The following is a 27,105-nucleotide window of genomic DNA, read 5'->3' as shown; positions in this document are numbered from 1 at the left end:
CGTGGTGTATGATAAATGTAACACAAACAGCCGATTAACACACACTTTACAGGTTATATGTATCTTGAAGAAGAATGGAACTGGAGGACCTACAGGGAGTTCTGCTTCTGGCCACAAAGGAGGGGGGCTTACCCGCTCACATTCGACAACTAGCGCACCAGATAAAACACCCAAAACGATGTTTTCCAGACGTGGGACGAGAGGGAAATTGGAAGCATGGGACGGCGATCCAGGACGCGGAGAGCGACGGTCAAGCTCGCCGCCTTGAGCACAGCCTACCGTGCAGGGAGCGGGACCCGACGCGGCCCCGGTGCTCCCCCTGCGTAGTCTGGCCGGAACCTGCACGCAGAGCCCGGGAGATCCGTACAGGGTTCCCTTGTCGTCCTAGGCTGATGGATCTGCGTCGATTTAAGGAAACCGTTCTTGGAGGATCAGTGGGAAAAGCTGATGGAAGGACCACCTGGGCTCCCAAGAGGAAACAGCAAGCATGCTCTGTCTCCGTCTCAAAAATAAATAAATGTTAAAAAAAAAAAATAATAATAATAATAAAACAGGATGAAACAAAAAGAAAAAAACTGAGAAATTTAAAATTTGTGCATCAGGGGCACCCGGGTGGCTCAGTCAGTTGAGCATCCAACTCTTGTATCACCTCAGGTCGTGATCTCAAAGTCATGGGATCGAGCCCCACATCGGGCTCCATGCTGAGCAGAGCCTGCTTGGGATTCTCCCTCTCTCCCTCTCTCTCTGCTCTTCCCCTGCTCACGCTCTCTCTCACAAAATAAACTTAAAAAAAAAATCAAACAACTTTGTGTATTAAATGAGATTATTGGGTGAAAAAATGCAGAATGAGAGAAAATATTTGCAAATCATGTATTTGAGAAGGACTTAATACCCAGGAGAAACAAAGAATTCCTACAACTCAACAATGACCCAATTCAAAAATGGGCAGAGGGCTGGACTAGACTTTCTCCAAGGAAGATACACAAAGATGCTCCACACCATTAATCGTTATGGAAGTACAAACCAAACACACAGGGAGAGATCACTTTGTACCCACCAGGAGGGCTAGCACTAAAACATAATAGTAAGAAAGAGATAAAGAAAAAGTGTTAACAAACGTGCAGAAATCGAAGTGATGTTCCTCAAAGCCTGACAATGCTGAGTCTCTTACGTGGCTTTCTGCCGTCTGTGTCTTTGTGAAGTATTGCCTGAGCTTTTACTAGGCTGGGTGTTTTTTCTTTTTTTTTAATGTCTATTTATTTTTAATTCTTTTAAATGTTTATTTTTGAGAGGCAGAGCATGAGTGGGGAAGGGGCAGAGAGAGAGGGAGACACAGGATCCAAAGCAGGCTCCAGGTTCCGAGCTGTCGGCACCAAGCCTGACGCGGGGCTCAAACTCACGAATCGCGAGATCGTGACCGAGGCCGAAGTCGGACGCTTAACCGACCGAGCTACCCAGGCGCTCTAGAGTGTCTTCTGTTCTAATGAGGCGACTCTGGGTGGGCTCCCGGGTGGGCACTGGTCACCAGAAAGACCACGCCATGATTAGAAGCTGGGATTTTCACCCCTGCTCCCCATTCTCCAGAGAGGGGGACGGGCTGGGGGATCCAGTTAATAACTGATCACGCCGATGTGATAAAACCTCCATAAAAATCCCCAAAGTGTGGGCTCCAGGGAACTTGTCGGTTGGTGAGCACGTCCGTGTGCCGGGAGGGTGACACGCCCCAAGTCCACAAGGACAGAAGCTCCAGTGCGTGGGACCCTCCCCGCACGCACCCTGCACCTCTCTGTCTGCTGTTCGTCTGTATCCTTCGTCTAACCCTTCCCTACATGATCGACGGACGAATGGCACAAGCGTTCCCCTGAGTTCTGTGAGCTGCTCGAGCAGGTTATCAAACCCCAGAAGGGGCTCACGGGAATGTCATCTGGAGCCGAGTCGGACAGAAGTTGTGGGCAACCCGGGAACCTGCCAGTTGGGAATGGCGTCTGAAGAGGGGGGCAGTCTTGTGGGACTGAGCCGCTCCCTGGGGGATGGGACGCTGACTCCGGGCAGACGGTGTCAGAACGGAGTTCAGCTGTAGGACACCCCGTGGGGGCTGGAGAACTGGTCACTGCGGGGAAGAGCACCCACACATTTGGTGGCCAGAAGTGAAGTGTTCTGTGACCTCAGAATAAGAGTAAAGGAGAAACCAGAGAGCCTCCCTAGACACACAGATAAAAAGATGCTTTCTAAAAGGCAGGGGCTGCCAGATTGAATAAAAAGCAAGACTAACTCTGCCTACAAGAAACACACTTTTTTCCTTTTTTAACGTTTATACTTTTGAGGGAGAGAGACAGAGCATGAGCAGGCGAGGGGCAGAGAGAGAGGGAGACACAGAATCCAAAGCAGGCTCCAGGCTCTGAGCTGTCAGCACAGAGCCTGACGTGGGGCTCGAACCATGAGATCGTGATCTAGGCTGAAGTCGGATGCTTAACCGACTGAGCCACCCAGGCGCCCCAACAAGAAACACACTTTAAACATAAAGACACAAACAGGTTAGGAGCCAAAGATGGAAAAGGCATACCACACTGATACTGATTCACAGAAAGCTGCAGTGGCCACATCAGCCTCCGATGGAGACTGAGAGGGACGTGCCAGGGACAACAGGGATGCTACGTAAAGTGACAGAGGGCCAGCTCATCAGACGTGCACACCGGACGGAACTAAAGGGAGACTAGAGTGAGTGACAATTACAGAGATTTCAACACGTCTAATGCAACAGTTAGCTCAACGAGCAGTCAGTAAAGATAACAGGAGTTTTACGGACACTGTATCACATGCCCCGAGTGACATTTATTGAATGTCCAACCAACAAAAACAGAACACATGTTATGTACAGGTACACACAGAACATTCATCAAGATCAACTGTTCCAGGACAATAAAGCAAACGTCCGTAAATGTGAAAGGTCTCCGGTAAGAGGGGGACTGAACGAGAAACCAACAACAGAATGATATCTAGAAAAATCCAAAATATGTTCAAATCAATAACCCTTCTATATTAAGCCAAGGGTCAAAGACAAAAATCACAAGGACAGTGAAGCAAATTTAATCCCAAATGAAGCAGAGAGAGAAGAAAACAATAGAGAAAAGACATGAAATCAATGAAACCAAACACTGGTTCTTTGGAAAATCAATAAAATTGACAAACTTCTACACAGAGAAAGACAGACATCACCACCACCAGGAACGAAAGAGGGGTACCATCTTAGACCTCGCAGATGGTCAGGATGATAAGGGAATACACAAGCAACTGTATGACCATAAAATCAGCAACTTCTAGGAAACCGACAAACTCCTGGAAAGACACATTACCGAAACTCAATAGAGAGATGACCCGAATAGCCTTTAAGAAATTAAATTTGTGGGGCGCCTGGGTGACTCAGTTGGTTAAGCATCCGACTTCGGCTCAGGTCAAGATCTCACGGCTCGTGGGTTCGAGCCCCGCGTTGGGCTCTGTGCCGACAGCTCAGAGCCTGGAGCCTGCTTTGGCTCCCTCTCTCCCCGTGTCTCCCTCTCTCTCTGACCCTCCCCCACTCGTGCTGTCTCTGTCTCTCTCAAAATAAATAAATAAACTTAAAAAGTTTAAAAAACAAAACAAAAATACCAGAGTGATGAAATCAGCAAAACCCAGATTACAGGAAATTCTTCAGGAAACAACCCAGTTTCCTTAACAAACAAATTCCACTTGAATCCTGACCTGAACTAGCAAATCTATATAAAAATATTTTTTAGACAATGTGGGAAATTTGGATACCAGATATGTGATATAGAGATTACTGTTAGTTTTAAAGCTGTGATAAAGGTATTGCAGATACAACTTTTGAAAGAATGCTATCTTTTCAAGACACTTACTGAAACACGTCCAGGTAAAATACGGTTTCTGGTGTTTGCTTCAAAATAACGAGGGGGGGATACAGCTAAACGAATGGCCACGAGCGAGCAGCTGCTGCAGCTGGGTGACGGTGCGTCCTAATCTCTCACTTCCATAACAATTATTTTAAGAAGGAAAAAAAAAACCAATTAGACGGACTGCCGACTTTTCAAGAGAAGCAATGTGAACCAGGAGACAAAGGAATGGTACCTTCAAAGTTCTGAAAAAAGGCCAAACCAGAATTCAACACTCAGCAAAAATATTCCTGCAGAAACTGATCTAAAATAGAAACCGTCAGACAAGGCAAACACCGAATGTGCCTGTACCAAAGGAAAGGCGGACGGGGTTCCTTCAGGCAGGAATAACGCAGCCCCACAGGGAAGCTCAGTGACGCGGAGACGACGACAAGAATAATAAAAATAGTGGTGGGTGCTCGGTACGCCCCTCACACCTGGGGACCCGTGCTTCTCGAAACTGATCAATGGAATTAACTAAAGCCATCAAGACACCCGCAAACCTACGCGCATGTGCATCGTGAATAAAAACCGTAGTTCACCCTGATAGCTCCCACCTCAACCCAACACCACAGATCCTTCTAGCCTCCCCCTTTCTGCATCTGTGGCTTCTTTTTCTGGCTCCCACTATCCTTAAAGATTTTCCCATTTGCTCAATCCTACAACATCCACAAAGTAGTTTCAGAATACTAACGCGGACCACCGAGGAAAAACAAGCGTTTGAAGTCGAGACGGTGATTCATAAACGTTTGTGTCTGGGCTTGTGGGTTCAGCACTGGGTCCAAGAGTTTCTTGGGTCGGTCTTCCCTCTTAAACGTAGTTATTTTATTCCTTTGAAACACAATTAGGTTCACTCGTTTCTGTCGATAACACAGCACAGAACTAGAAGAGCAAAACCAAGATCTCGAGGAGGACGTCGCCAACGAGGCAAAACCAACAAGCAATTTCCTTCACTCCAAAACAGAAGCACAGAGAACAAACCAAAAACGTGTACAAGGCCTACGTGTACGAGGTAGCAGACCTGCACGGGACGGAGCCGCCTGGGGTCTGACACGATGGCAATCCCAAAGCAGCCGCAGGTATTCACCGGACGTCCGGAGGACGGCGTTTCCCGCCCCGCGACAAAGCCGATGTGTGTCGGCGGTCCGAGGTGAGGTCCAAAGAGGCTGGAGCGGAACAAGCAGCCAAAAACTTCCTTCCGGGGCAGAGAGCTGCGTGAAACTGCCGGGAACGGACTAAATGGAGCAGCTTGGGGAGAAAAGCAGCAAAGCGTCGAGAAGGGGCCTCCAAAAGCCAGCCGCTGCTCCAGAGCGTCAGGACGAGGCCTCTGGAATCCGCGTCATCCGCGTCAGACCAGCCAGCACTCCAGGGCGTGACCGGAGGCTCAGAACACAACTTGTGGCGTCAGAACTGCCACCCTCCTTCCCCGCGGGAGCCATGGAAGCACCGGCCCTGCAGAGTCCCACTCGGCAGCTCGACCGCTACCTGACCTCCGTCACGGGTCCCTCGAAAAGCCCCATTCACAGGGCACGGCTGTCACGTGAGCCGATTCAGAGCTCGCTTTGTGACAAAAACCCCTTCCCCGGGGAGTCTGTTGAAAACAGCTACCAAGGCCGCAGGGCCAGCTGGGGCCAGCAAGCGCCTGGTCACAGGTGTAAAGGGAAGATCCGGGGACCAAGAGGTCTACAGAGAGCTTTGAAAAACTCCGGCCAACTCCCAGGGATGCAGAGGACACGCATGTGCAGAACGGTGCATGAGCCCAGGAAAGATGTGAGCGGCCACCCCAACCCCTGCCCTCTGGCCGCAAGCAGAGGGTGAAGGTGATGACAGAGTGCTCCGGGACAGACGCGCACACACAGCCCCCGGCAGGGACGGCAGACACACCGGCTCGAGGCGTTTAAGGAGGTCTCGGACCAGGGGTAGGGGGTCGGGGGGAGGAAGTCTCGGACCAACCCTCAACTGACCACTAGGCTCACCAAGCAGAGACAGCAGTGGCCAAACACTACAAAGAACACAGACTTTCTAGAATTAGTTCAGGAAAGCCATGGAAGAAATACATTAAAACAAAACAAAACTCCAGCCACGAAAACAAACACGAGAGGGAGGAGGATCTGATGTCGTTTTCAACAAAATCAAAAGTATTACAAAACATGCAAAGAAGCAGGAAAGCATGGGCCAGACACAGAGGAAAACAGTCAAAAGAAACTGTCCCTGAGAGGACCCAGATGTTAGACTTACTAGACAAAGACTTTTTAAAAATGCTTTTTCTGAGAGATATGGAGAGATGGAATGTGAGGGGGGAGGAGAGGCAGAGAGGGAGGGAGACACAGAATCTGAAGCAGGCTCCAGGTTCCAACATGGGGCTCAAACTCACGATCTGCGATATCCTGACCTGAGCCAAAGTCGAATGCTTAACTGACTGAGCCACCTAGGCGCCCCGCTAGACAAAGACCTTAAATTGAGCATTATAAATGTGTGAGCAGAATTAAAGGAAACAATGTACACAGACGATGTATAAAACATAAAACATCTCATCAAATAAACGTCAACATACAGAGAAAAATCATAAAAGAGAACCAAGCAGGAATTACGGGATGTTGAACTGCAGGACAACGGACACATTCACTAGAGGAACCAGCACACTTGAAGGCAAGTCAGCGAGAACAGCCACGTGGAAAGCCAGCAGGGGAGCACGGCCCTCGACACACCTGCCCAACATGGCCCACGTGGCCAGAAAACACGGGTTACACGTCAAAGGGCTAAAACTATGCAAGTGTCCTTCACCCACAATGCAGTTAGGTTATAAAACACTAACAGAAGGGAATTTGAGAAATCAATAAATATTTGGAAATAAAAGCACATTTCTAAATGATCCGAGTGTCAGAAAGAAATTACAAGGGAAATTAGAAAGTATTTTCATCCAAATGAAAGTAACACACCAAAATTTGGATGTTGAAGGGCTCAGAGAGAAATTTATAGCTTTAAATACCTGTATTAGAAGAGGGGTGCCTGTGTGGCTCAGTCGGTTGAGTGTCCCACTCTTGACTTCAGCTCAGGTCACGATCCCACGGCTCGTGGGTTCGAGCTATGCTGACAGCATGGAACCTGCTTGGGATTCCCTCTCCCTCTCTCTCTCTGCTCCTCCCCCACTTGCCTACATACTTTCTCTCTCAAAAATAAACAAACATTAAAAAGAAAAAAAGAATAAAAACTAAGCTAGAGGGGCGCCTGGGTGGCGCAGTCGGTTAAGCGTCCGACTTCAGCCAGGTCACGATCTCGCGGTCCCTGAGTTCGAGCCCCGCGTCGGGCTCTGGGCTGATGGCTCAGAGCCTGGAGCCTGTTTCCGATTCTGTGTCTCCCTCTCTCTCTGCCCCTCCCCCGTTCATGCTCTGTCTCTCTCTGTCCCCAAAATAAATAAACGTTGAAAAAAAAATTAAAAAAAAAAAAAAAAAAAACTAAGCTAGAAGCACCATCAGAACAAGTAAACTCCACAAATGATCACTTAAGACAAACAGCAAAGAAAAATAATTTTTTTTAACAGAAAAAAAAAGAAGGACTAAAAAACACTAGAGAAACGGACTGAAAGGCTGATGAGAAGATCCAACAACACACACGTAATGAGAGCCCCTCTCCTCCCCGCAAAGTCGGAGGGGACAAAGCAAGGGAACAGAACACTGAAAACTTAAAAACCTTTCCTGAAGTAAAACTTGTGAACCTACATATTGACAGAGCAAGCCGTGTGGATGAGAATCCATGCCCAACAATTAACACTAAAAGAGAATTCCATTCCGGCCAAAAACAGAGTCACTTATATTGGAAAGAAAGTAAAATTATCATGCATCTGACAACAATGTTTTATGCTAGAAGAGAATAACATACTTAAGATATTCAAAGGAAGAAAATGTGAGCCGAGGACTTTATATCCAGTCAAACTGACTTTTTAAAAAAAATCTTTTAATGTTTATATTTATTTTTGAGAGAGAGAGAGAGAGAGAGAAAGAGAGAGAGAGAATGTGTGTGTGGGGGGGGGGGAGGGGCAGAGAGAGAGGGAGACACAGAATCCGAAGCAGGCTCCAGGCTCCGAGCTGTCAGCACAGAGCCCAACGTGGGGCTCAAACTCATGAACCGTGAGATCATGACCTGAGCCGAAGTCGGACGCTCAACCGACTGAGCCACCCAGGTGCCCCAGTCAAACTGACTTTCAATTGCAAAGGACACGTAAAAACTGTTATTGGGGCACCTGAGTTCAAGCCCCATGTTGGGTGTAGAGATTACTTAAAAACAAAATCTTTATTTTTATTTATTTATTTATTTACTTATTTATTTTTAACGTTTATTTATTTTTAAGACAGAGAGAGACAGAGCATGAACGGGGGAGGGGCAGAGAGAGAGGGAGACACAGAATCGGAAGGAGGTTCCAGGCTCTGAGCCATCAGCCCAGAGCCCGATGCAGGGCTCAAACTCACAGGCCGCGAGATCGTGACCTGAGCTGAAGTCGGACGCTTAACCGACTGAGCCACCCAGGCGCCCCAAAAATAAAATCTTTAAAACACATTTAATATGCTTAAATCTGAGTTCATGGGACGCCTGGGTGGCTCAGTCGGTTAAGCATCTGACTTCAGCTCAGGTCATGATCTCATGGTTTATGAGTTCAAGCCCCACATCGGGCTCTGTAATGACAGCGCAGAGCCTGCTTGGGATTCTCTGTCTCTCTGTCTCTCTCTCTCCGTACCTACCCAATTTGCATGCTCTCTCTCTCTCTCTCTCTCTCTCTCTCTCTCTCTCAAAAATAAAAAATAAATAAGTCAACAATAAAATCTTCAACTGGTCACCTTTGGAGGAAGATAGAAGATTGATTATTTTGAAACCTGGCAGAGAGAAGAATCAAGCATTTATCTCGGGTGTCCTAGGTGAACCCGAGCCCTAGATAACCAAATGACGATGACAGGTTTCTCTTACTGGAAGTCCGGCTCATACACGCAGCTGCAGTAACTCAGCAGGAGCATCACCGTTTTGTAACTTGTCTGGAATTAACGCATGTCGTCCGTGCGTCGTTGGCTGCCAACATCGAGAAAGAAAGACATTGCACGTTAGGTGTCTCCTGATGGACCACAACACCCCTGTGAAGGAGCCTTGCCGAGTCAAACCCGCGTCTGATCAAACCTCTATATCCAACTACCCCTTTCCAGGAAACCAGGGAGCGATGACACTACACGGGAGGACCGCCATCGGCGAAATCCAGACTGTGAGAACCACAGGCCAACCACAAAAAACTTCCACGGGAGGTGGGGGGTGAGCTCCAGATAATACTGAAATGCCATCTAAGTCAACAGGCAGAACTTAACTAGGACTTGGAGGTACGTGATTTGGTCACAGAACTACGAAGAAAAACAGGGACGGACTTGCCATAAAGGCCAGGCTGGCAGTTACTTCCGTCAGGACGGCGGGGGGCGGTGGGGGAGACACGGATGAGGGGTCTGGGGAGCCAGCAGAAGTCCGTTTCTTGACCCAAGTGATGGTCACAAAAGTGCCCACCTTATAACAACCCATCAAACCACACACTTACTTCCTGGTTTCTGCGTCTGCGCTATACTTTAAAAAGGCTTAAAAACCCAAACCGTATGAAACTATGTTGACGAGGGTGCTGTGGTGTTGGTTCCGGGGGCCAACAGACTGGCAGAGACTGGAGAGCCCGGGGACAGGCCCACGCACAAGGTCTGCACACAGCAGACTTTTGACGCTGGAGACGCTGGAGAGCAGCGAGCAAGGAGGATCTTTTAAATACATGGGGCCACGACAATTAGATCTCTGCGTGGAAAAAATGACACCTGACCCTAGTTCATGCCATCCCCCAAATCGACGGTCACGCTAAAGGCAAAACAATAAAGAACGTAAGATGGAAAAACATTCTTACGACCTTGACTTAGAGCAAAACAGAACTAACCAAGGGAAGATGGACAAACCAGGCCACATTAAAATTAAGAAACTTAAAAATCAAGGAAATACAAATGAAATCCAGAACACCATACACCCTGTAAAGCGGCCACACACACACACGCTGAGCCGACAGTGCCAGGGGCCGGACTAGGACACGCAAGCCCAGCCACCCTGGAACACACTGCAGCCCCCCACGCTATCGTGTGACCAGTCACAGGGTCACGCCCACAAGATGCCTGGAGACCTGCAACAAAGGACAAATCCAAAAACGTTCGTGGCAGTAATCACAGAGGTGTAAGTGGCTCCCGACCGCAGATAACATGTTGTGATAGATCCGTGCGTGGGATAGCCCACCGCCACGACAACGAAGAAACTGTCATAATATCCAGCAACCACGACAGTGAGCAGAACACGCACCGCATGACCCCCGTATATGAACGACAGTGGCACAGGCCGGGAAAACAAGGGACTTTGGGACTGGGGAGGACGGGGGTGGCGTCCATCTCTCGAGCTGGTGACGATTCACAGAGATGAGCACTGGTCCGCGTGTCTTATGCTTCACGACACAAGACTTACACTCTGGAAATCACCCACACAGCCCCGGCAGCCGCTCCCCCAGTGCCCACCACGGCTGCCTTCCTGGCGCACGGAGGTCGGCCAGGACCGTGCCAGGTGCAAGTGGGCGCCCACACAGACACACGTCTACGAGGGGATACGCGACTTAACTGCAGTCATCATGACGGGCTTTCACTTTCTGTTTTATACAGTCCTCTGTTGCTTGACTAATTTTGTGCATATTATTTCATAATCGGAAGTAGCAACGATATTGCCAATTTAAGAAAGCCACTGTCATCTGATCTAGCAGCTTTACTGCTAAAGAAAACCAGCTTTTCCTACTGTTTTGGTACAAATTAAAGGGGAAAAAAAGAAGCGTGTTATCTTTGGTTTTCAAACCACAAAAGGATTATGCTACTGTGGCAGTTTTGATCAGTCTGCATAGATAAAAAGGACCAGTAGGCTTTTGCCACCTACCCCTGGAGAGGATTTCTCTGGATGGTTCTGACCCTACTCTCCGGCAAACAGAAACAGGATGACCAATGACAACGTGTCAAACCCAGAATCCTTCTAGAACAAACTTCATCACCCTGTCCGCGGTTGGCTGCCGCCGCTTGCAGCCCGGGGCCCCCGGGGCCCCCGGGATAGGAGGCCGTCCCGGGTCTCTGCAGCCCCTGGGGCTACCTGATGCTGACTGAACATTGAGCAGTGAAGGAAGCGATGGCCCCCTCGGAAGGTGCGACAGCAATCTCAACTTCCAGAGCAATGGAAGGGCGGGGGGAGACAGAAAGAATGCACCCCAAAACCAAAGCTCCTTCAACTTACGGTACGTTTCTTAGGTTCAAAGACAAAAATACCAAAAAGGAAAAGGTAGCTTCAGAGGTTCCTTTCCACAGGCTAGAAAAAGTAAGGCGTAGGACGTGCTCGGACTCAGAGAAGTTGCTGTTCTTTTATCAACGGGACGAAAGAAACCACCTTCCACTTCCAACGGCGCTGAAGTCCAGAGCAGAGTCAGCGCCCGGGGGGCAGAGCTGCCCGGCTGTCACCCCGGGCCACTTGCTAACACAGCCGTCTGTTTACTGATCTCAGACACTCTGGGCGCCTAACAGCCATTTTAGTATTTTTCATTTCTCACAGCCACATCGAAGCATATTAAACGAACACCACTCCGAGAAACCGGGTCTCACTGGGTCGGACCGGCAAAGACTGGGTGCCGGACACACCCTCCGTCTGCGAGGCTGTGACAAGCCTTCAGGGGACCACACGCTTGGAGGGGAATCTGGGAACCCCTGCTACAGTGACATCCTTGGACACAGCAATCCCACCGCCAGGACCAGACCCCAAAGACAGCCCTCATCCAATACAAAATAACATCTGCCAAGGCTGGTGACTGTAGCGTCCTACCGAGGCCGGACCACCACTCAAACACCCGTCGGGAAGGACGGACACATTCACAGGTGCTGAATAAAACGGCGAGGCACACACACAGTGTAAGAGTACCTGCTACCTTTTATGAAAGACCAGCCGGGAGCTATACACAGACGTGTACATGCTTGGCTTTGCGGGATAAAGCAGACACAAAGATGACTGCCTGTAAACAGTAGAGGAAACAGGGACGGGGTGAAATTTCTGATATCTTCCATAGGATTTTGACTTTTGAGCCGTGTAATTATCTTGAACGTAAAAATAAAATCTAAAAATTCCTCATCTGAAACAAACAAACCGAATTTTTTGTATCAAACGAGCAACATGACAGACAAAAGAAGGCTTGTTTTAAAACGCACTGTTTTATTACTAATATGTACTAAGAACAAAAGGAAAACCCTCAAAAACAAAAGCACCTTATGGGCGCCTGGCTGGCTCAGCTGGAAGAACACGGGACTCTTGATCTCAGGGTTGTGAGTTCGAGCCCCACATTGGGTATAGAGATTACTTAAAACTAAAAATCTTAAACAAACGCGAAAGCACCTTAAACTCGGCTAAGTAGTGTCAGTAGTAACCCAGTATTGTAACATCACACCCTATTTTATGTATACTTGTCCATAAAACAAGTAATTATGCCAATGATATTAAGAATCAAGATTTTTGGGGCGCCTGGTTGGCGCAGTCGGTTAAGCGTCCGACTTCAGCCAGGTCACGATCTCGCGGTCCGTGAGTTCGAGCCCCACGTCAGGCTCTGGGCTGATGGCTCGGAGCCTGGAGCCTGTTTCCGATTCTGTGTCTCTCTCTCTCTCTGCCCCTCCCCCGTTCATGCTCTGTCTCTCTCTGTCCCAAAAATAAATAAAAACGTTGAAAAAAAAAATTTTTAAGAATCAAGATTTTTGTGGCGCCTGGGTAGCTCAGTCGGTTGAGTGTCCAACTCTTAATTTCGCCTCAGGTCACGATCCCAGGTTGTGGGACTGAGCCTCGCACTGGGCCCCAGGCTGCGCATGGAGTCTGCTTGGGATTCTCATTCTCTCTCTCTCTCTCTCTCTCTCTCTCCATCTGCCCCTCCCCACCCCACAAGCCTGTGCACGCACGCTCTAATTAAAAAAAAAAAAAAATGTATGTATATAAATCAAAGAAATTAAGTAAAACTTTAAAATAATTTCAAATCTGTACTGAAAAACTCAGGATGATCTTACAATGTTTTAAAAAACGTTTCAAAGTTCTGTCCACGAGACAGGTGCTTAGAGCAGCAATCGTGCACAAACACAGTGAACACATCCAACACCCAGGTCTCGGCTTCTAAACACTTTTCTGCACTAACAGGGAGCAAAGCACTTTGGAGCAGTGGCTGATGGCAGGTCGGGAGAGGGAAGGAAAGGGCCAGAGAGGTGCTCTCACAAAGATGCCGAGTGAGGGGCAGGCGCCACATCGCGGGGGCTCACAGCTGCTCAGCTATCACCGCGTGAACGCCGAAACACAGAAGACGTTAATCGCCTCTAATGCAATGAGTAAATAAAACTCCATCAGTCTGCACTGATACTCAAAACAGAAAAAGGAAAAACAAAAGCGTTTGCCACGGTGAAGGTATGACCGTCTGCCCCCCTGACGAGCGGTGATAAAGGGAGAGGGCCCGGCGTCTGTCCCCTCTTCCCAGGATGCCCGGGTGAGAGGGACACGGATAAAATACACAACATAAGGAAGCTGGCCTCGGTGGCAGGACGGCCTCCGAGAACGGCGCGGCAGGCGGCATCCCCCTTGGGAGAACGTGCTGCCCGACTCCCACCCTCTTCCCGCCAGATCACAGCACACGGGGAGCCCAGTTAAATGACACAGTGCAAAACAGATCCTGAACACGAGGCACTCACAAGACGACCGTCCTAGTCTCTTCAAAGAGTCAACGTCACAGAAAACAACTGGGGTGTGGGGGGTATTATTCCAGAAGAACAGACACTAAAGAGATGTGACAGCCAATGCAATGACACAGAGTAGACTCTGGTTTGGAGAAATCAGCTACTGGTTTCAGAGCGGCCGGCCCACGGGTGCGAAGAGACCACTGTTCCACGTTCTAGACGTGATCAGCGATGGTGCTGCTGGTCACACAGAAGAGTCTGCTTTTGCCTCTTCTTTGGAGAAAAGGGCATTTAGGGGCGAAGCGCTGGAAAACACGCAATTTCCTTTGCAGAAGCGCGGCCAGCGCCAGACGGGCCGAAGGTGGCGGTGATGGCGACACGCCGCCAAGCGCTGTCAGAAACTCCACACGTAACCTTGAAAACACTGAAGCATGTTTGCACCCAGCTCTCCGTGAGCCGTCCAGCACCCAGGGAATCAATGAGCCACAGCGACAGCCCGCCCGGTTCACACCGGACACGACCGTCTTCCCACAAGGTCATAAACCGGGACCAGGTGTACGTGGGCGAGTCACTTTACACACCCCGAGCGGGAGTAACCGTAACCGACACGTTCTAGGTAGGGCTGGACACAGCACCACGCGCCTCAAAGCCGGAAGTGCCACCAGGGCCGCTGTGCTCACACAAAGGAAAAGGATAATCCAGTACCAGCTCCACGGATCTGGGGGACAGATCCGAGAGCACGGACAGCTGCTAAGGGTTAACATCAGAAACCCAGAACCAGAGCCCTTCCCGTGAGACGCGGTCAGACACGGCGATAAGGCTACCTTGGAAACAAAGCACATTCCAAAGCAAGCAAACAGACTGTGCTAAGGTCAGCCGGTCCCCATGCTGTCCCTGAAACGTTCTGGGTCGCAGACCAGGGCTCCTTGGTCGGTTCTGCTCACTCGTCTCGTGGGTCCCCTTTACCCAACACCAGCACCCTCGCTCGCTGCCTCCCCCTTCCCGTGGGGTCCAGGGCGGTCCCGCGAGGGATAGGCTGAAGCTGCTACTGTGGCTGGAAGCTGCTAAGAGTCCTGAAAGCGTCCCTTTACCTACAGGATGTGGAACACGGCCTCTGTGACAGGGAGACCGGAGGCGTCCGGGAAGAGCTCCCTGCTCCCGACGCCGCTCCCCCGAGCGGAGAGCAAGCGAGCAGACCCCGAGGCGACGGTCAGTTTGCGGTGGCCGTGGATAAAACGCAGCCCCTCACGCTTCACCTCTGTGGGGGCGCCGAAGCAGGACAGAGCGCGTGCGGGGCCACCCAGACGGAGGAGCCATCGCATGGAGGGCACTGGGGTGGGCCAGCAGGGCGCAGCCCCCTCACCCTGCTCCCCAGCCCAGGAGCAGCGGTTTCCAGGGCACTCGGACCGCTGGGGAAGGGCCGGGTGCGGCTGCGGACAGGCCTTCACACGGCAGGTGCCCGCGAGGGGCGCAGCCTGCCGCACACCGGGCGGGACCCGCGGGACTTGGGCTCAAGCAGACGGGTCAGCCTCTCCACCACACTGCCCCTGCTTCCTTGGGGTCTCCGTCTGTAGCCCCCAGACCCCTGGGCTTGGACTCCGTCCAGGAAGGGGTCTTCCTGGAATGTACTTCTCAAGCAGAAACTGCCCTCACCTCTGCCTGCACCTGCCTGTATTTTCCTGGCCGGGCCTTCTTCTCTGGTGTAAGTCTAGGCCCAGCGTCACCGCTCAGGTCTCCTTTTCAAAACCACTACTGCCCCCCGCAGGTAGAACCCTGCTAGGCACAGCGTGAGAGGCCAGCATACCTCCCAGTCAAGCACCTGTCTCCCTCAGGAACCCCTGCCTCAGAAACACGGAGCACGAGAAGGCAAGGCTTTATTTTTCTCCCAGCTGCGCTTCCAGAATTTGAACTGCCCACAGCTCGTTGTCAAATAACGGGCAAGGAAGCGATGTGAGCTATTTCAGAATGAAGAAAAATCCGGGCGATGGAAAGTGGGGTGAGGGAGAAGGGCAGGAAAGACAGGGCTGTACCAAGGGGGAGCCCCTGGAAGGGGAGAGGACCGGAACCCTGTGGAGTCCAGACCCCGAGGCCGCAGGACGGTCGGGGCCGGCGGCGCACTGTGACATTTCCGCGCAGCTGAATTCAGTAAAACACAGAAGGTAAGTGAGGGCCACGGACTCCGACTGCTTCTGTTCTCAAGCCCTGAGATTCAAATAGTGTCTTCAACACCAAACAGTAATTACAAGAAAGGCAGCCCAGCCTCGAAACGGTGTGTTGTGTGCAGAGAATGCTGGTGAGGAGGAGTCCAAGGGGCCCCTCGCCACCGGTCCGCGCCACGCCCGGCGCCACGCACCTGCTTCCCTCCCCTCACCATGCGATCATCGCCGCGAGGGAGTCAGACCGCAGTCTGGAGACCACAGGAGCTGGCGCCAGGCGAGGAAAACCGCGACACGAGGTGCAGAGAGGCCTGCCCTGGCCACCCCCGCTCCCGGACCCCCCCTCCCCTGCCGCTCCGTCTCCAGACTCTGCGCCGTGGGGACAGGGTCTGGATGGCAGGTCCTCGCGCTGCCTCTGCTCCGTGAACCCTGCGCACCGCAGCGGAATGGGATTCAATCAACTGCTCCAATAACTTACTTTAAATCTCCCTCCGAGCTGTCAGGCCGTTCTTTCCGCAGCCTGTGTTTTGCACAAGCCTCCTTACTTGCACGAAGGGACATTAGAGAACAGTGTTTTCACACCCAAAATACCAGGAACAGCCAGAACGGTATCAGGAAGGGGTGGCTGTCAAGGAGACTACCTGTCAGGTAGACTGAGTCCAAGCTCCCTTCTGACACAGGAGGCTGACCGGGTCCCGTGGAACTTCCGAGGACGCCCAGAATTTCTCTTACCCCGTGCTAGGTCTTGCAGCGAGAAAACATAAGCAGATATGCCCCGAGCAAGGGTCAGGGAGGTGAGCACAGGGATGGGCGCCAACAGCCCACAGGAAGCCCTCCGAGGAGATAGAGTTCAGCTCCTGTGAGCACTTTCCTCTCAAAAGGAAACTGTTGAGTGACCAAAATTAATTCCTAAGTGAAATCTGACTTAGTCAAAGCACTTTTTTAAAAACGCCGACTAACTCCTTCCAAGCCTCCCAATTCTATCACCACAACACAGACAAAACAAACATTAATATTTCTAATAAAAAGCCACCAGGATGCCCTTGCCCTAACGAACTGGCCTCGTTAAAGCCTGAAAAGCATTTTTTTTTTAAACCATGCACTCGATTTAGTCAGAGTTAACTTCAAAACAAATAACTTCCCTTTTTTACAAAAAGAAGAATGCCAACAGAAGCTGGTCCTGATGCCTGGCGGAGACCTCTTCCAGACAGGCGCGCGGGGTCCCCGAATGTCACCCCAAACCCGCGGAGGGCGCCAGGGGGTCGCCAGGGCTGGGCTGGGGGAGCCCCCGCGCTGCAGGCGCTGCGCAGCGGGACAGAGACACAAATGCCCGGGTCCGGGTCCAGACCGACAACCACAATTGAAACCCGTGTGAAATTACGCTTTGCCATTTGATTCCTACCTTACTGATTAAATCTGAGCGGCGGTGCCCAGAGGCACGACGACCGAGGGCCCCGCAAGCATGCGCCTCCTAAGACACTAGGACGACGGGCCGTCTCTTCCTGGAAATACCCCTGAAGACGAGCTACACCGAGAAAAAAACCCAAATGCGATTTGCAGGGCAACTCGCTGTGGTGAAGGGGGCCAAGCGCTGGGAGAAGACGCGCCCAGGACCCCCGGCCCCCGGCCCCGCACCTCGGGGCTCCGCACCCCGTCCCGGCCGCACCAACTTTCTACCACTTGAGATATTTTGTCAACAAAATCCTGCCGTCCGGAAGACGCGTCTCGGGCGCAACCGGCGCGGCCCGCCACACGCCAGCTGTCAGCCGGGGGGCCGGGGGGCGCAGGGCGCGGGCCGGGGTCGCGGGGCCGGGGCCGGGGGTCCCGGGGGCGGGGGGCGGGGTCGGCGTCGACCCCAGCCCTCCGGGCACCGCGGCCGAGTCGGGGGCGCGGGCGGGGTCCAGGCCACCGCAGGCCGCGCCCCCAAAGCCGCCCCCGGCCCGGCGCAGACAATGTCGCGGCGCCCCCGGCCCCCCAGCCCCGCAGCCCGACCCCGACCCCACTTCGACCCTCGCCCCCTGCCCCCGTCCCCGTCCCGGACCCCGACCTCCGACGGCGCACCGGGACGGCCGGGCCCGGGACGGGAGCTCGCGGCCGAGGCACAGCCCGCTTCGGCCGCCCGCCGCGCACTCACCGCGGGCGCTGGGCTCGGGGCGGCGCGGCTCCCGCCCGGCTGCGGACGACGGCCGGCGCGGGCGGACGCTCCCATTCATTAGCCGCGGCTTTGTCTGCCCCCGCCGGCCCCTCCCGCCGCCGCCGCCGCCGCCCGCCCGCCGCCCGCGACGCCGCCGGACGCTGCGCCCCTCCCAGAGCCCCGCGCGGCGCGGGGCGGGGCCGGGGGCGGGGCCGGGCGGGCGGGCGGCACCAGGGAACCCAGGCGCGACTGTCGGGGCGAGCCCGAGCCGACCGCGCAGGCGCGGTCTCCGCCCCCGCGCCCGGCCGGAACGACCACGCAGGCGCGGCCCCGCCCCCAGGCCGGAGCGGGCCTGCCACGCAGGCGCAGTCCCCGCGCGCCGGCCCCGCCCCCGGGCTGCTGCGGACCGGCCTCTGAGGCGCCGATTCCGCACGCCGGCCTTGTGCCCGGGCCCGGCTGAGCCAACGGCGCAGGCGCAGTCCTGTCGCGGCGGCCCGGTCCCCGGGCCCGACTGGGCGACGGCGCAGGCGCAGTTTGGGCGTCCCGGCCCCGCCCCCGGGTCGGCTGGCGGGTGGGCGGCTGGAACGTCTGCGGGCGGTGGCGGGTCTGGCGGCCTGCGCCGCATTCCTGGGTCGCCTGTTGGCGGCGGCCCGCTCGCGGTGGCCCGGCGCCCAGCCCGTCCTGCAGCAGAGCCGCGGAGCCTCGGGGCGGGGACCCTCCCCCCCCACCTGCGGCGGACGCGGGGCCGACCTTCCCGCGGGGCCCACGGTCGCGGGACGGCCGCGCCGGGAGCCCGGCTTACCCTGAAGCCGCGCCGAGTGTCCTCCTTCGTGCATGGTGCTGCGAGGGCTGCCGCGGCTTCGTGCGCCGTGCGTCTAAGCCCTTAATTCTAAGACGATAAGGTGCTTCCATGCGCGGCCTCGCTCACTGCAGCACGGGGATTAAAACTTAAGCCCTGCGGGGGGCCGGGGAAAGACCCTCTGTGCAGCGCCCGGCGCCCCGGCGACCTCGTCCTGAGCAGCCCCTCGGGGGAAGGCCCGGCGCCAGCAGGTGCTGAGCGCGCGGGAACGCGGGCGGGCTTCGGGGTGTGTACGCCTCTGGACGTGTAATGTGCAGTTGCCGAATACAGACTTGTGTGCGGGCCACACAGATGGTGCACACTGAATTTACCTTGTGTTGTGCGAACGTGAGACAAGCGTGCACTTTACAAAGTCTGAACGATTAGGTGAGTAGGCTGTGCCCGCTCCCGCCCAGCGCCCGGCACGCCTCCACGACCCTCTCCTCCCGGGCTGCGCCCTCTTGGGCCGTTCCTTCCTCTGCAGCCTCGGCGGGTGGGGGCTTGACTTCCGTGACTGAGCGAGGCCGACTGGCCCTAGGACCTTCACAGACCCGCTGTAACGCGCTTGTCTGCTACCAAATCCCAATGGCAGCGACTGTTTTCTTCTGTTCTCGCTGATGGGTCCCACCTTCTAGAATGCTGCCTGGCACAGAGTCCTGGTGGACCCTTGTCATACAGCTCAGGGGGCAGCATACGTATTATGGCCACCGTCCAAATCCAGCCAGCCGTCTGGTTTGTTTGTTTTGTTTTGTTTTTATGGCCTCGGAGCTAAGAATATTTTCTCACTTTTCAACGGCTGGGGGAAAATCAAAATAAGAATAATATTTCGTGACGTGAAAATTACAGGAGATTGAAACGTCGCTGTCCTGATGGAGTTGTACTGGAAGGGGACCGAGCCCGCCCACTCACGTCCTGCCTACAGCAGCTTTCCCAAGGCACAGGCCAAGTTCAGGAGTGGAAAGAGACACGTGACTGCAACAGCTATGAATACCTGCTCTCTAGCCCTTTGCAGAAGTTGTGGACTCCTGCTCTGGATGAATGAACAGCCTCCTGCCTCATCCCTGCTGTGCTCACCTGTCTACCGACACCCTCAGGGGGCTCTCTGTTTCCCCCAAAGCCAGAGTTCTTACAGTCGAGGTGACCAGGCCCGCACTGCCCTCCCTCGCTGACCCGACTCCAGCCACCCTGTCCTCTGTGCCCCACCTCAGGGCCTTGGCTCTGGCTGTTCCCTCCAACCGGAAAGCTTTTCCTCAATCGTGGCTGCCTCACCCCTCACCTCTTCAGGTCTTTGCCCACACGTCACTGTACCGGGGAAGCTCTCTCTGACCACTCTGTGAGGCACGTCCCTCCCCTCACCCCCTCCCCCAGCTTCGTGGCCGGCCTCCCTGACTACAATCGATGCTCCGAGAGCGGAGGGCCTTGTTTGTCGTGTGCACTGACGTGTGCCACCCAGCACGAGAAGACCAAGCACGTCCTAAGTCGTGGCAGAAGATGTTGACTGAGTCCCCACGACTGCCAGGAGCCGAGCTAGGTGGGGACGGGAAAGGTTCCGCTGGCAGAACGGCAGCGACCCTTCCTCCCTCCTACAGGTCAGCCAGGTGTGGCCCGCGCCGACCCTTCGTAGGAATGGTTGAGTCCACATGGCGGTCGTGTAACTTAATGCCTGAACGGGACGCTCTGGGCACGAAGTGGAGTGCTACTTCTAGTGGCGAAGCCAGCACCAGCACAAACTGGAACTGTCCCGGCGAGTCGGGATGCACGGCGACTGCGTTGAACGGCCGTGTCCGTCCATCTAGTAAATCTTTGATGAGCGCCTTCCACCCTGTGCAAGGCCGGGGCAGGGTCGAGAGGTGAGGGGTGGCGGCAGGCGGACGCCAAGCCTGGCCTGGGGGGGGGAGCTGCGGCCGCCGGGGTGCAGTTGGACAGTGACAGCAGCCGAACCCCAAAGCTCTGTACTCCGGAATCGACGTGCTCTCAGTACTCCCCGTCTGGATACCGCGATACCCGCATCCGGGTGTCTCCATTGCTGCTCTCCCCGGGACCTCTCGGGCCTCCTGGGGTGGGGGCTGGAACGGAGGCTGCAGGGCCCCTGGGACCAGCGAGAGGAAGCGCCCCTGCGGCCACCACCTGTGAAGTGTTTGCACCTTCCCTTCGCTGTTAGAGGCAAGAGAACTCCAGACTACTGATGTAGATGTGTGAGGGTGTCCCCACAGTTTGCCTCCGGGGACTCTTGGCCAGGAGTGACCTTCCTTTTTGGGGGTAGATGAGCTTCCGGAAAGCCTGCCATGCAGCCCTGAAACCTCGGAGCTGTGCCAGATGGTTCTTGCCTTGGTGACGTTGATGTCATGGTGCCGCCAGCCTGGGGAGTGACGCGGCCAGAAACAGGAAGGCGCAGAGGCCCCTGGCACAGAGTAGGTGTGCCGTGAACACTGGCTGCCTATAGCTGACGTCAGGACAGGCGACCCAGTGTGCCCGGGGCCACCGCCCAGCCCCCAGCCTCCAGCCACAGCCCTGCCGCTGAGACCTCGGGGCTTCCCGTTCCCCACCTCTCAGGTGATGTAGTGAGGGGCATGAGGACGCTGTGAAGCAGGAGGGTAGGAGTTGTGCCCGCTGGAACCCCCGCACCTCCAGACCTGCCCCTCTGCTCCGAGGGTGGACGGGTCCTGTTCAGGTAGGGGCCCAAAGGGGGAGGCACCTGGCTGGCCGGGAAAGTGAGGACGAGGAAGCAGCTGGGAATAAGCCCTGGGAGACTCCATTGGGGCTTGGCCCCTTCCTGGGGTGTAGAAGAGGGGAGTGGAGGAGAACTGGGGATGACCGTGTCAGGTCGCTCATGGTGCGGGGAGGTGCTGAGGTGATGGTCCCGGGGGTGAACCGTGGCATGTTCACGTGCAGACCCTGCAGGGGCCTAAGGAGAGAAATGCCAGAATTGGCAAGGGACCCAGGCAGACAGGAGCTGCAGATGGGGCACCAGCAGCAGTGATGACCTCAGGGGAAATGGAGTGAAAGCCGGAAGCTTACAGCAGCGCCTACCTGGAGGGGCCTTGTGGCTGGGATGGGGTCCTAGGGAGCACACAGGGCATCGAGCACCAGGGCCCTGGGCCAGGAACCAGCTCCTGTGGTTCCTTACAGGAACCGGTAAGCCGAGCAGGAAGAGGCCAGATCAGGAAGGGGCTTGAGGGTCTTCCAAGGTTGGAGTGGGCAAGGGTCCAGGGAGGAGGACAGGCGGTAAAGCCAGACTGGATGGTGACATAACCCCGGGGGAGCAGCTGTGGCTGCTGCTGGAGGGAGCCGAGGGAACCCAAGAGGCGTCCTAGAGAAGAATTCAGAAGGGATGCGCCGGTGGGAGCAGACCCCGAGTGGTGCAGGGACTCGGGTGGACGCCCGCGCTGGCCCCGGCCTTCGCTCAGGAGGACACCAGCCTGCGGCAGCTGGCTCCGTTTTATCTTCCAAGGTGGAAATGGCTTTGCAGTTTATGGCCATTTCTAGGGTTGCCGGATGTAGCAAGTAAAAGTACACATGTTGTATGGGACATCTTCACACTAAAAAATTACTTATTTGAAATTTGAAGTTTATCTGGGTATACTGTATTTCCTCTAGCAACTGCAACCATAACAGGTATAAATAATCCAGCTAACACGAAAATAAAAAGTGAGAACTCTCTACAATCCCACCCCAAAAGGGTAATCTCGAAAGCAATTCGATGTGTATCTTGCCCAGGTGTTTTTTTTTTTTTTTTTTTTTTTTAATGTTTATTTTTGAGAGAGAGAGACAGGGCATGAGCAGGGGAGGGGCAGAAAGAGAGAGGGAGACAGAATCCGAAGCAGGCTCCAGGCTCCAAGCTGTCAGCACAGAGGCCGACGCAGGGCCCGAGCCCACGAACCGTGAGATCATGACCTGAGCCGAAGGCAGGCACTTAACCAACTGAGCCCCCCAGGTGTCCCTTGCCCAGGGTTTTCATACAAGCTTGCAGATCAAAAGAACAAAAAGGATTTTGCTGTATGTATTCTTCTCTAATCTGATTTCACTTAACGAAACACCTATTTCCATGTGAAATCAGCCCAGCTGTGTCCAGCTCCCTGTCTGGAACCGTTCTCGGAGAAGCCGGCCTGCTCTGACACCGCGGTGGGTCCCTCCGGTTATTTCATCAGAAAACATGCTTAGCAGTGGAATTTTTTTAATTGAAGATTTTATGGAGATAGTTACAGACTCCTACGCAATTCCAAGAAATAATGCTAAAGGGCCCCTGGTACAGGTGAGCTAGACTTACCCAATGGTAACTAACGTTCTTTAAAAGGATAGCGGGAGAATCACAGCCAGAATAGTGACGCTGATATGGTTCACTGACTTTGTTCCAATTCCCCCAGTTTTACTTGTCCTAATATATGCATCAAATTCTGTACGTTTATTTTTATTTTTTTTAATATTTATTTCTGAGAGACAGAGTGAGACAGAGCATGAGCAGGGAAGGGACAGAGAGCGAGGGAGACAGAATCTGAAGCCAGCTCCAGGCTCTGAGCTGTCAGCACAGAGCCCAACACGGGGCTCGAACTCATGAACCGTGAGATCATGACCTGAGCCGAAGTTGGACGCTCAACCGACTGAGCCACCCAGGCACCTCTTACTTCCCCGTTTTAGAAGTTGTATTTAGTTGGATGTACAGAGAGAGATGAGTCCACATCATCTACTCTTGAACCAGAAGTCCCTGGTGTTATTTTTTCGTTTTACTTATGTAAGTATTTCTTCAATGTATTTTTACAACAGCTTTCTTAAGATATAATTCACATACCATACAATTCACTCATTTAAAATGTACAATTTAATGGTTTGTAGTGTATGTGTGGGGTTGTGAAACCCTCACCACTCAATCTTAGAACACCATCATCCCCAAAGAAACCCCATACCCATTAAAGTCAGTCCCCATTTCTTCCTCCCCTGAGGCCTGACAACCACAGATATGCTTTCTGTGTCTATAGATTGGCCTATCATTGACATTTCACATAAATGGAATCATTCAATATGTGGCCTGTGGGCATCTTTCCTTTGCGTAATGTTTTCAAGATTCATCCGTGTAATTTCAGTACTCTGTTCCTTTGTTTGTGGACACATAACATTTTATCTGTCTATGCATCAGTTGATGGCCATTTGGTTTATTTTCACTTACTGACTATTGTGAATAACATTGCTGTGAATCTCCCTGTACAAGTTTCTGTGTGGACATGTGTTCTCATTTCTCTGGCGTGTATGGCCAGGAGTGGAATTTCTGGGTCATATGGTAACTCTCAGTTTAGCATTTTGAGAAACTGTGTCCAACTGTCTTCCAAAGCAGATGTACCTTTTTGCATTTCCTCCAGCAACAGTGATGGTTAGTTTCCCCATGTTCTCACCAACACTTGCTATTAGCTGACTTTCTTTTTTAAAATTTTTTACTTGGGAGAGAGAGAGAGAGAGAGAGAGAGAGAGCATGTGTGAGCGGGGGAGAGGAGCAGAGGGAGAGAAGAGAGAATCCCAAGCAGGCTCCACGCTCAGTGTGGAGCCCAACATGGGGCTCTATCCCACGGCCATGAAATCATGACCTGAGCTGAAACCAAGAGTTGGATGCTTAACCAATGGAGCAATCCAGGCGCCCCATTATCTGACTTTTTGATTCCAGCCATCCTAGTGGGTATGAAGTGGTTTCTCTTTGTGGTTTTGATTTGCATGTCCCAAAAGACCGATGATGCTGAACATTTTTTCATTTGCTTATCGGTCATTTGTGTATCTTCTTTGAAGAAGTGTCTATTCAAGTTCTTTACCCATTTTTAATCTGGTTGGTTTTTTTTTGTTTTTGTTTTGTTTTGGTTTTTTTGTTTGTTTTTGGTTGTTGAGGACTTTGGCTTTTATTTTGAGAGAGATGTGGAGCCGCTGGAAAGTTCTAAGCACAGAAGTGGCAGTATCACTTGTGCTGCTGTGTAGAGAAAAAGTACACAGTTTCACAGGTAAAACAGACACTAGTTAAGATACTGAGATAATCCAGGTGTGAGATAATAGTGACTGGCCCTGGCATAGTAACAGGAAGTCATGACACAGGGCCGGTTCCAGACACATTTTGAAGGGAGGGCCAACAAGATTTGCTAATGGATCAGATGTGCCCAGTAAGGCAATGCCTCTCACGCAGGGAACATGGGGTTACCCTTTACTGAGAAGGTGGATTAGTATCCTGTGGCTGCCATAACAAAGTGCCACAAACTGGGTGACTTAAAATAACAGAAATGTATTGTCTCATAGATTAGAAGCCAGCACTCCCTCTGAAACCTGCAGGGCGGGATCCTCCCCGGCCTCTTCCGGCTTCCAGTGACTGTGAGTCTTGGCGTTCCTTGGGCTTACAGCTCCATCTATCCAGTTTCTGCCTCTGTCTACGTGGCCTTCTCATGGCCTGTGTCCAAACTTCCCTCTTCCCATTTTGACACCAGTCATTGGATAAGGACCCACCCCAGTGACCTCACCCTCCCTTGATCATCTGTAAAGAGCCCATTGCCACAAGGCCCAATTCACAGCTACTGGGGTTAGGATGTCACCGTATCTTTTGGGTGACCCAATTCAACCCATGAGAGATGGGGAGGCAACAGAGGAGAAGTTTGGGGATGAAGGCCAGGAGCTGAGTATCAGGCGTCTTGAGTTTGAGATGCCTATTAGACATTGTAGGGGGATACTGAGGGGAAGCTAGATATAGGAGCCATCAAAGCATTAGTTTCAAAAAGTTAAAAATATGACTCCACAGCTCTAAAGTGAGAATGCGTCAAAGATTTATTTAAATCATTAATGAGGAACCCAGCGCGATGATAAGGCTAGTTTCAAATACTGAAGACGGAAGGAAGTATAGAGGCTGAAGACAAGCTTGCTTGAGTAAACCAGCTAATTTAGATTAAAAACTGGTTAATACTCTGTAGGGCTGTAAAACTGCAACCTCTTCTAGTTGTAATCATTTTCACCAGACAGAAATAATTTCTATCACTTACTACTGAGCAAAATTTATTTGCATTGTTCTCAGACAAGGATCATTTTACCGAGCTGTGTGTTTTCTACAAGGTAAAGTCTACCCTCAATGAGTTGTAAAAAAAAAAAAAAAAAAAAAAAAAAATCATCATCAATAGTAAATAGCAAGTTAAACAGGTGCACATTCTAGAGAATAAAAACAAATTTCCCTTGGCAGTTCTGCCAGACGACATTCAGCCTCCCACCAAGGGACCCACCACCGTCCTTACCCCTTCTTAAGTTTTGGAAAAGTTTTATTAGTCCCTACTTGTGATGATAAATTCTCTACCAGGTCAATTCTTGTGTGGTCAAGAATGATAAATTCTTGACCACACAAAGCTGGTCTTCCTGTGTTTGGCCTTGATTCACCTACACAGGTGCTGTAAGATGTGGTAATTAACATGTATGAGCCTCCTTTTTGGGCTGGCACATCTAAGTCATATGGTGCTACCCAAAGATCAAGGCCAGAAAATCAACTTGTTTGGAGATGTCATCATTAGGAATGTGAGGTTGAGCCTCTATTATGCCTGAGATTTTTCTCTCATTTGCCCTTCTATTCCTAGGTTAGGAAATGGAACCAAACTAATCTCCCTCTGATTTGCCTGCAATACCTGTGCAAATAGGGAAGTTCGTACCTTCTCAAAGACCACGGTGTCTGTCATAGCTCCCATTTGCCTTACCACTTGTACGACTAAGACATGATACACCATAGGACAGGCACCTGAGCAGTGCGGGGCAGAGGATTCTGTGGGCATTGACCCAACACAGATGCTACAACCTTGTGCCTAAGGTGGGTGGGTCATACTGAATGTATTCTCCAATGAGACACCCGCATAAAGCCTTGGTGTCAGTTTGTTTAACTATATCTTGGTAAAAAGGACTGATTTCTATTGAAACGATGCAAATAACTAAATGTTATTAAAAGAGTCAGTAGGAACTATTTTTCCTGAGTTCTGAAGCGAGACGTTCTGAGTATGTTGTGTTTGTTTACGGAAGCACAATCTACTAGAGAGATAGATCAAGCACAAAGAAAAAGGGTATTATCTGACTTCTGCCAGAAAACAGAACATGACAAAATAACACCAATGCCCTCTCCCTGCTTTTGTGGGGCTCAGGCTTTCAGCTGTAGATCTTTCGGAGGTGCATCTAACAGAGGTGGGGTGGGGGGTGGGGGTTGGTGTGTCTTGGGCCAACTTTCCGGCTGGTACAGCCTCAACACACAGTGGAGACAGCTATGAAGTGAATGCATAGGTTTTTCATCGTTGAAAGA

At 52.4% G+C, this 27,105-nt stretch overlaps 1 protein-coding gene across 2 annotated transcripts in view; it reads right to left on the bottom strand.

The window, feature by feature from the left end:
* ZBED4 (zinc finger BED-type containing 4) overlaps positions 1-18,145 on the bottom strand; it is a 28,594-nt gene extending 10,449 nt beyond the window's left edge. The window contains exon 1 of one of the 2 annotated variants that reach the window (XM_043563012.1): positions 17,987-18,145. The gene's annotated coding sequence lies outside the window, so the exon portion shown is untranslated. Of the gene's footprint in view, positions 1-8,885; positions 12,189-17,986 lie in introns of those variants that run through there. The other variant, XM_043563013.1, reaches the window with a different exon arrangement.
* Positions 18,146-27,105: the final 8,960 nt, after the last annotated feature.

Source organism: Prionailurus bengalensis, chromosome B4 (assembly GCF_016509475.1).
Source record: "Prionailurus bengalensis isolate Pbe53 chromosome B4, Fcat_Pben_1.1_paternal_pri, whole genome shotgun sequence".
NCBI classification, from domain to species: domain Eukaryota; kingdom Metazoa; phylum Chordata; class Mammalia; order Carnivora; family Felidae; genus Prionailurus; species Prionailurus bengalensis.
The sequence above is the reverse complement of the archived record's forward strand: the minus strand, read 5'-3'. Positions and strand labels throughout refer to the sequence as shown.